General features: G+C 38.8%; 1 protein-coding gene across 1 annotated transcript in view; it reads left to right on the top strand.

Annotated features, from left to right (window-relative positions):
• The first annotated feature begins 110 nt into the window (after positions 1-110).
• Positions 111-10,187, top strand: part of ZNF148 (zinc finger protein 148) — a 136,221-nt gene continuing 126,144 nt past the window's right edge. The window contains exon 1 of the mRNA XM_090266102.1: positions 111-282. The gene's annotated coding sequence lies outside the window, so the exon portion shown is untranslated. The remainder of the gene's footprint in view (positions 283-10,187) is intronic.

Below are 10,187 nucleotides of genomic sequence, written 5' to 3'. Positions count from 1 at the left end.
GTGCGAGGCTTCCCATAATGCACCGCGCAGGCAGTGGCGGTGACCGCGGCGACGCTCTAGCTGCGGCATGTCTGCGTCTCTACTGCTCTGGGAGGAGGAAGAGAAGGAGGAAGAGGAGGAGGGGGAGGAAGAGGAGAAAGGCGCAGGGGTGGGAGCAGTTGCCGAAGCTGCTACAGCAAAAGTTCTTTCCCCTCCCCCATTCCCCTCTTCTCAAGGTCCCTAGAAAGGTTGGAGCTGCTGCCGTCTACAGTCGTTGACCGCGCGACTCGGCGCCCGCCCGCGGTAAAGCGCTCGGCCTGCAGGCCCGGGCCCAGGGGAGGGAGGGAGAGGGGGAGGGGGCTGCGCGCGGGGGCAGCGCGCGGCGGTAATGGCCTGACCCCGGGGGGAGCGAGCCGTGCCGACGCTCGGGGTGTCCAGGGAACCAGCCACGGCCGGGGGGAACGCAGGAACAGGCTGGGGGACAGGAAGCAGGGCGCGAATGGTGGGTTGGGGGGTTGAGGAAGGATAATGACGGGGGTGGCAGCGGCGAGAAGGCGGCCTCCGAGGCCTGAGGTGGCTGGCAGAGGTAGGGCAGAAGGTGGAATATTTGCACTGGGAGGCCAGAGGGTGCTCGGTGTGGGTGTGAAAAGGCTGGGGAGACACCAGGTCTCTGTGCACCGTGCCTGGTGCAGTGCTTTATGCACCGCAGGCCTCAGCCACTGTTGCTGCCTGAGTGTTCTTTGGGAGAAGGAAGGGCAGGGGTTGGAGAAAAGGGAATCCTTGCAGGAAACCTAGTGGGAGTGTGTACAAGGAGAGAGATTGGGGCGAAGAATGTCGGATAGGTGGAGGAATGCAGGGGGTGGCTGTGAAGAAGTCTTGAGGATTCTGGGAGGGTGTTCATTGTGCAGATATATTAGGTATTTGGTTATGGAAAAAACAGAAGTGTATCTAAGGAAGGGAAGGAAGGAATATAAGGAGTTTCCGGGAATAGAAAGAATAGCATTTGAAGCAAGAGGGAGTGTTAATATTAGAGAATATGAAGAGAATGCATGATAGAATAGACAGTATAGGAGAATTAATTATTGTTGGCCCAAGGGCTAAAGAGTTATTCCAGATGGGCCAGGATGGCCTAGTTCTGAACCTGTTTGGGCTCTTCTGTAGATGACATCTGGTAAGTGTGGGTCCCGGCAGTGGTTGGGGTCACTGAGAATTAGATCTTAGTCTGTAGATTGGTCAGAGACATTTTAGACGTGCACCAGTGAATGTGAGAATCCCCGAAACAGATCTTAGGGAAACACCTGGCCCACAGGTATTCTCTAGGCCATGGAGTTTAGGTTTTTGCACATTTGAAGTGTTATTACTTACCAGGGGCTGGACAGATACTGTCTTGGCAAATGCTGGAATGGAAATTACTTGACTTGGCAGTTTTCTTCTTCACCTCTCAGCGTAACTGGTCTAGGAGAACTAGTGCCGTATTATGCAGTCTGGATTTCAGTACACAGGGTTATAATTAATGGTGGGGGGATTCCATGCATGGTGGCCCTTCGGTGGCTCCGTTTGTAGCTGAGATTAGTGTAATTGACTGGATTGGTTCTATAACTCCAGGGTTGATGGCAGACCTTTTGCCATTCACAGTTCCTGAATGTATATACTCTCACTGAGGCATGGTGGTATTGGAGAAAATGCATCAGCCTACAGAATGTAGTTCAGCAGACTGAAGGATCTAGAATATCTATTTTGGTCTTAGGTTGCAAGGTCAGGACTCGTTGCCTTAAGGTCTAGGGGAACCTGAAGAGACTGGATCATTCTAAATCCAGGTTGGAGGGAGTATTAGCATTTTTATACCAGGAAATGAACCAAGACCTATTGGGTTTGCTGCTGAGTTCACACTAGACCTGATTGCAGTAGGAAACTTTGTGCTAGAACCATATTCTTAATGCTTTATTCACCTTTTGAATCAGCTTTATTTGCCTGAAAATTGGTTATTAAGAAAGACTTGTATATACCCTACATTATAATATTAATTCAGCTGAGGAGAGGGTAGTATGAAAAGTCCTTTTATGGAAGTAGAGGGTGCAGGGGTTAACAGGGAAGATGGAAAGAAATTTGGGAAAGGAATGGAAAGATTCAATCGTTCATTTAACAGCTGTCTAAAGGAGGATAATTTAGCATTAGAGTGGAGAGGGGCTTTTATTAATATTTTCTTACAGAAATAATCCAGATTATTTTTTTTAATTTGGGAAACTGTCAGTACATTATATATTACTATAAGGTGATTCAATATTTTACATTTGTATTGTCATCATAGTATGAGAGGGTCTTTTTTCCCCCCTCACTGGTACTGTGTATTAGGTTTTTAAAAAAATTTTTTGTAAGTTGTGGGCTTAAATATAGTATGTCATTATTATTTTTCTTCCATTCTTAAATTAAATGAATTATGTGAATAAGAATTAATACATGTGCATAGTTGAAAAATAAAATTGTACCAAGGGAGTGTATAATGAAAAGCAATAGATAATCTCACTTGTTCAATTGCAGTTCCACTTTCCAGAATCTACTATGTCTAAGCATTAATTTTTCTAGTTCTTATGCTTTTCTTGAGGTCCAAAAATAATTTGCACATTACAGTTATTTTCTGGTTGATTAAAATGACATTATGAAGTAGTCAAAAGTCTTCTTACTATGAAGGGAAAGGATTTGTGTCACTGGCATTAGCCCCTTCCTGCTTCTCCTTTTCAACCTTTGATAATTACTATTTTAACTTATTTATTCTGTATTTTTATGTCTTTAATATGCTTAAAGAGAAAGCATTTAAAATTAGACTGGAAATATTGGGTGAGATAATAAAGAGAAGTTTGGTGGGTGGACCTATAACAAAAAGTGGGTTGTAAAAACATCTTTGCAGCATAAGGGTTGTTGGTGAGAGATGAGGAGGAGTGGCTTGGCAATGGTAGTTCATCTTGGAATTAGTTACCAGGTCAACTGCGCAGCGGTATTCTTTGACAGTCTTCTGTAGAGTTTTAGTGCGGGGAATTGAATGGAATAAAATGACCCTTTATTGTTCTTTCCATGCTTCTATGGCAATTCTTAGGTTTTCAGGAAGGATTGGTGTGGATATGTGTTTCTTTCTTTTTTTTTTTTTTGGTGGAGGGAGGGATGCGGAAATGTGATAAGGGGGAAGAGGCTGAGGGACAGGGTATGAGCAGGTGGCGATAATTTTGTGGGAGGGTGTAGAAAAGGTAAAGAATTCTGTGGACATTTAGATGGGATATGGTTGATGTGAAGGAGATTTAAATTACAGTGGTGAGACTGAGATTTGTTCAAGCTATAAAGAAATTAGCATATTTAAGCCACAAATATGTTGCTAAATATGGTGGATAAAGGTATGTTGCTCATATTAGAACATTCATAAAATACTGGTTTTTGGAATTTGTGTATGAGCTGCAACATTGCCAAGTCAGTCTGACTGAGATTGGGAGACTAGAAAGAGCTTGCTCCTGTTTTTGGAAGTCTTGTTTAAGTAACTCCATCTCTTGAGTGCTTTCTTATTCTGATTAAAAAGAGCATTGACATACTGCTAAATCTTGTCTTTGCTTATGGACATTATTCTGTTTTGCAAATGGTGGCTAGATTGTAATATGCTCTAGAGCTGAGACTTACTTTCATCACTGGGGACACTCACAGCAGCTTGATTCTTAAGGGCTTAATGAAATACTTGTTGACTGGTTGAAAGTAGTGTTCACTGCTTTAGTAATAATGGGAATGTGTAAAATTGCTGTGCACTATGGGGGTATTGCAGACAAAATGTATGTGTGACACACACACACACACACACACACACACACACACGGGGTATCCCACTGGGCAAGGTGTTTTGATTTAAGGGAAGAAGACAGAATGAATTAGATGAAACTGTTAACAGTCCTGCCAAAACACTGAAGGGTTGGGACCAAAGGTTCTAGTCCAATCTGAGGCTAGTTTAATCTGAGTAAATCTGCTCTGGAGCTGGGGACTGGTTTAATTTGGATATTCTTACCTCAGGCTTAAATGGCTGCTTAGAGATTTTTAGCTGTTTTAAGAATCTGATTTGGTTTAATTCATTTTTAAGATAATAAAGTGTTAGATGAAGTTTCTTCTCTCAAGGAATTTATAATACTTATATTCTTTTAGGAACAGAACGATAGTTTGAATTAATTCAGGAACAGTGTAAAATTACAGAAATTGATTTTTAAAACAAATATCAAAAGTATACCTTTGATGAGAATTTTTATATTTTGATATAAAATATATTTTCAAAATATCATATTCGTATTCAGAGTAGTGTTCAGAACTTTTTTGAAACACCTTTCTGAATTACCTCCTGAGCCTCTTAGCACGTCTATACAATTTACCTGTTTATTGAGTACCTTTTGTCTTCTGTTGGGGGAGGGAGCCTTTAAAGGTGAGTAAAACATGGTCCCTATCCTCTAGGAGTTCATAATCCCTCAAGGATGGCACAGTTGGAACTAATACAGGGTATACTGTTATTCTGAATAGTCTCATTGTTGACAAGTCTTTTGAGTTTGAAAGACTGATTTTTAGAAATGCTGAAGATCTGTTGATATCAAGTAGAGTGAATAAAGAATAGTTTTGGTTTAAATTCACTGAGTCACAGAAATGGAAGGGCATTTTTTTTTTTTTTTTGGATTGACTTATTAACGAAGTTTGGAAAACACTCCTAGAGAGGAAGTCGGAAATATTTTGAATGTTGGTGACAGTTCACATGTAGTAGTTAGACACTAGATAAATGTTGGTAAATGCATCAGATGATTGGATGAATGGAGTGAATAAATGAGTAAGTACTGGCCTCTTTAAGTAAATAAAGAGGATCACACTGATTTTAATATGTATGAGTAAATAAATTCTGGTTTTGTTTGTTAATAGTTCTGTTACTGTGAACAAGATAGTTTATGGTTAAGTTCCCAAATGCATTTTACAGACAATAGAAATGGATATTGGCTAAGGTTTGGGGAAAGGATTGCAGCGTACCATACTTTAGCAAGATGTTTGAAAGGATTCCTTAGGGATCTCAGGAGAGGAACTAAATTGCTCCAGATTTCTCTTGCAGCCCTAGAATGAACCTAGAGTCCTGATCTATTTTTATCTGAATGCTTTCTGCCTATTTCGTTTTAGCTACTCCTACTGATTTGTTCCTTTTCAAACCCACTTTTGCTGGGCAGATTTTGAGCACTCCAGAACAACTGAGGGGGGGTTTCTTTTTCCATCTATGTCTAGTGTAACTTAGTTTTTCCTTTTTTGAGCTTGTACCCCACAGATTGCTTGGTTTCTGTGAATGAAGAGCATGAGTCAACTTGGCTTTTTTGTTCTAGCATTTTCTTGCATGCTTTTCTCAATGCTGCTTTCTGAATTACAGAATAGAATAGACAGAGAATTGAGGGCATATGTCCAGTAGTCACATGCCCGATGAATAAATGAATGAATGAGAAAGTATCTGAGATAATTTAGAAGATCCAAATTATAAGTTTTCTGTTTGTTTCAATTTATTTATTTATAACCAGTCTTTTTCTACAAAGGATGTAATGGGACTGACAGATATAAAGGGGTGGGAAAAAGTAGGTTAAATTACCAGCAATTATTACCTAAAAGATAAAACATAAGTAAGGATACATAATAATAATACTAATAGTAAAGCAAATAATACAAATAAATAATACAATAATTAATAAATAATAATACAAGAATAAAACTTGTTTCCCAAACTTTTGCCCACCCCTGAATGTGCATGAATTGAAAAGTCTACTAAAGAGACAATGAAAAAAAATCTGTTTAACAACTGTAAAATCTACCATTATAGATGTTAGAAAATTAGGAATAAAGTAAAAGATAAGCAGATGGAGAAGGAAAAGTGTTATCTGATAGAAAGCATGATTCTGAAAGAAGAATAAGATTAATATATGACACGTTATGTTTAGAGGAAAGCAAGAGCACGAATGTGTCATAAGAAAAATACCAAATGTTACTGAAGTAAAAGGGAGTAGAAAAGCATTTAACTAAGGGAAAATCTGAGACTACATTTAGTGGCATGGAAGTGGTATTTTAGCTATGCTTGGAAGGAATGGTTAGGATCCTGACTGACTGAAATTACTGGAAAGAGAGCATTCCAACCCAAGAGATAAGCAAAATCAAAGGTTTGGAGGTGAGGAGCCAAGGATATGTGGAGAATAGTGAGTTTTAAAATTGTTTACTATGACCTGCAGTAAGAAATACATGTTACGTCTTCACCTAATGTATGTTTGTATGAATGTTTGTGTGTATGTATAAAATAAAAAGTTTCAGTAACAATAACAGTCCTTACCATGTTAGATGCACTCACATGCTTTCTATTCTGCTTGGCTAAAAAGAAGAAAGATGGCTATCACTCAAACTGATTTCAGGACTTAACTAGATAATTGATCACCAACCACCTGTAGTTTGGAACATAGAGTTCATGAATAGAGCATAATATGATATAAGGTAGAAAGAGAGTTATTTGGGGTTGGGTAGAAAGTGGATGGCCTTGAAAGCTAAGATAGTTTGTGTCGTGCTGAGTAAGCATACAGAAGATGGGTTTTAGTATCCACCTATCTGTTTACCCATGCTGTGATTATTGAGAGATTACTTGCTTTCTGAGATTCCGTTTTCTCAACAGGAAATTGATAATTATTATACCTTCTGGCAAGGATTTGAGGATTAAAGTATGTTAACACATGTCACTAAAGTATAGCTATTGAACTTTTTTGAGAATTGAATCAAGGACTGTATATTAGATGACTTATTCAGATAATATGCTATGCCATTCAGGGTAGATTGGGTGCAGTGTGGTGGTAGAATAAGATTGGAGGTGAGAAGCTTAGTTAGGAGGCTACCGGAGAAACTAAGGACTCAAATTAGTTGGCTGCAGGAAGATTCGAAATGGGGTGGGATGTGACTGGATGGAGAGAAGAGGGGAAGATGACTGGAAATGTAGAGTTGTGGAAAGATTCAAAAGGCAATAGCTAAAATTGGATTGCATTTTTGGGTAGTTTAGTGGGGTATATTAGAGTAAGTAGTTACAGTTTCTTGCATATAATAGGTCCTCAGTTATTTGTTGAATGATTAAATGTATAAATTGAGGAATAAATTGTGAGTTGAGGTGATGGTGGTAGATGGGTTTGAGAAGGTTGGGTTACACTGAAGGGTGCTTTTGATGAACAGCAGAATTTATTCATTCAGAGAGTATTTTTGTATACTTTGTTCAAGAGCCCATGGCAGGCATTGTGAGAGATGCATGTTTATATATGATGCAATTTATGTTCTTTAGGAGTTTATCCAAGGACAAAAACGTGGGCTTGTCTGTCTGTGACACAGGTACTATGGCAGGTTCAACTTTGTGGAGGAATTGGTGTGTAGCTTAGACCTTGAAGGATAAATAGGATTATAGTAGGCAAGATGGTGGGAGTTGGCATTTCAAAAGGAGGGAGTTTTATGAGTGACAGTGAGAAAAGTTCTGGATATGTTTAGAGATTGGTGGTCCAGATTACCCGGAGTTTTGGGTTCATGTTGATGAATGGAGGGAGGAAAATAAAGCTGTAAAGTAGTTGAAACATCTTAAAGTCCAGACTAAACTGGTTTTAAAAATATTTATTGAGATATAATGTGTTCAGATCTCAAGGGTGCAGGTTAATGAATTTTTTTAGGTAAGCACCGCCAAGTTCAATATATAGAACATTGCCAACATGTTAGACGCTTCTTCATGTGTCTCTTCCAAGTTAATGTCTCCTCCAACCAAAAGTAACTTATTCTGACCTCTATCACAACAGAGTAGTTTTGTGTGTTTTTGCATTTTATGTAAGTGGAATCATACTTCTGTGTCTGGTTTCATATGCTCTACATATGTCTGTGAGGTTCATCCATGATGCATATAGCAGTAGTTCATTATTTTTCTCTTTTTTTTTTTTTTACTCTGTAGGATTCCATTATGTGAATATACTGCAGTGTATTTATCCATTCCATAATTCTTGGACAACTGAGTAGTTTCTATTTTTTTGAAGTCTAAGGAGTTTTAACTTGACTCACTATGCAGTGAGGAATCATTGATGTTATTTGAGTGAGGGAATAAGGTGGTTTTAAGAACACTAATGTGATGATGATCTGTCCCCCTATTCCTCAGTGGAGAGAACTTAGTGATTAATAGACAAAGCTAGAAGGCTATGACAAAAGTGTGAAGTATTGAGAGTCTAAGTTGGAATGGTGATAATGGGAATAAAAGGAAAGGGACAGATATAAGAAATACTTCAAAGAGAGAACTGAAGGAATTAACAACAAATGGGCTTTTGGGAAACTGGAGAAATAGTGAACAAGAACAGTTATGGGAAATTCTAGGGCTTTTAACATGGGTGACTGTGAAAATGGTGGTGCCATTAACAGAAATTATTGGATTGGTTAGTGGTACTATTTGGTGGGGAAGAATGGCTACTTTAGTTTTAAGACACATTGACCAATGTGTCAGACACCATTGGAAGTATCCGAAGGGAATTATCTAGCTAGAATTAAAAATACTGGATTCAGCTGAGGAAAGAGGTCCGGTGGAGATTTGGGGGTATGTACATAGAGTTGATAAATTCTGAATTTGGTAGGATGCTGATGGCTATGAAATTATTTGGACTGATAATTGAGATGTTAATTGAAGCACTAATTGAAGGTCTAGTTAAAAAATCATTATATTCTAATTTCTCAGAAATAGATTAGCAGAAGGTGATAGTTTAAATATTTTGGGGAGCTGGAGGAAGATTACCACATGAGGAATGAAAATGTAGAAGCAGTGGTAAGAGATGAGACTGTGATGGGGAGAGAGTTAGAGAAATCTCCAGGACAGAACGAGGGAAAATATCCACTGTTTGAGTTAAGAAGAGGACCATTAGTCATTGGAGAAAGAAGAAACAGCTAGAGACCAGAGTAGAGATATGTAATACAGTGTATAAACCAAAGGTGGTTCAAGTGTCATTGCCAGAGAGAGGATAAGGACCTAGGTGGTGGGTCATAGGATTTGGTACATGGAATTTTTTTTAAGTTTATTTTTGTCTTCAAGAGAACAATTCAGAGGCCAAAGTGCATAGGGGTAAAGAACTGAAATGATTGGGTTGATACGGAAAAAATGGACTGTAGGAATGGTATTGAGACATTTATTTTAAGAAGGAGGAACAATTCTTTGTCCAAAACTGTAGGCAAGAAGTAACAAATGGATGAAGATACAGAACTTTAGAAGCTGTAAAGGGGATTTGATTATAGATAGAGGAGGTGTGATTTGAGGGAGTTTTATGAAATAGATTATTTGATGGGCTTAAGTACTTACATATAAAAATGATTTGGATTAATCAAGGAGATGAGGGTTGTATTTAGACTAAATCAGCTGTAAACAATTTCATAAACTTCTGGTAGTGCTTAACACCCAGTGTGTGGGTGTGGAAAAAACAGATGGTGAAGATCGTCTGTCATTGGGGAGATAGATGGTGAATGTAATGGAAGGTCATGATACTCTGGAGAGGGCAGTCCTAAAATGCCTGATGGACAGATATAAATTGTGGAGGAAGACAAGTGAAGCCCAAAGGAGGTGAAGAGCAGGCATAGAACTAGGAAAAAAGTAGTTGTTAAAAAAAAAAGAAATGTTTCTGAAGTTACAGTTTAGTGGTATAGCACTTCCAATTGATGACCTCTTTTGAGTGTGTGTGTGTGTGTGTGTGTGTGTGCGCACGTGTATGTGTGTGTATATATATATATATATGTTTATGTGTGGGTGAAGTACAAATGAAGGTTTTAGGAGTTGAGGAAGGTCAAGGTGTAGAACATTCTTCGGCATCGTTTTTAACGTCATTGAGAATAATGGCTGAATCTGGGACAAAGTAGAACTGAAAGTTTTGGGGAAGGGAGGGTAGAAGGGTATTGTGGAGCTTGGTGATATTGCAGATGGAATCCTTTAAGTGAGTAATGTGAACTGCAAAAAGATTTTTTTTAGTGACTGAGAACAGTGGGAGTGTCTGAAGCAGTTGGTCCTTTAACAAACTGAAGGAATAGGAAAATGGATAGCTGAGTCATGAGAGAAACAGGTTATCCAGGAAAAGTCAAGCTTGAAATAAAATGAGGAGGTGGTCACAACAATCCAGGCAAGAGATAAGTGATCCAAATTGTAGTGG

This window comes from Furipterus horrens, unplaced genomic scaffold (assembly GCF_987537825.1).
Source record: "Furipterus horrens unplaced genomic scaffold, mFurHor1.1.pri manual_scaffold_1, whole genome shotgun sequence".
In the NCBI taxonomy this organism is placed as follows: Eukaryota; Metazoa; Chordata; class Mammalia; order Chiroptera; family Furipteridae; genus Furipterus; species Furipterus horrens.
The sequence above is the reverse complement of the archived record's forward strand: the minus strand, read 5'-3'. Positions and strand labels throughout refer to the sequence as shown.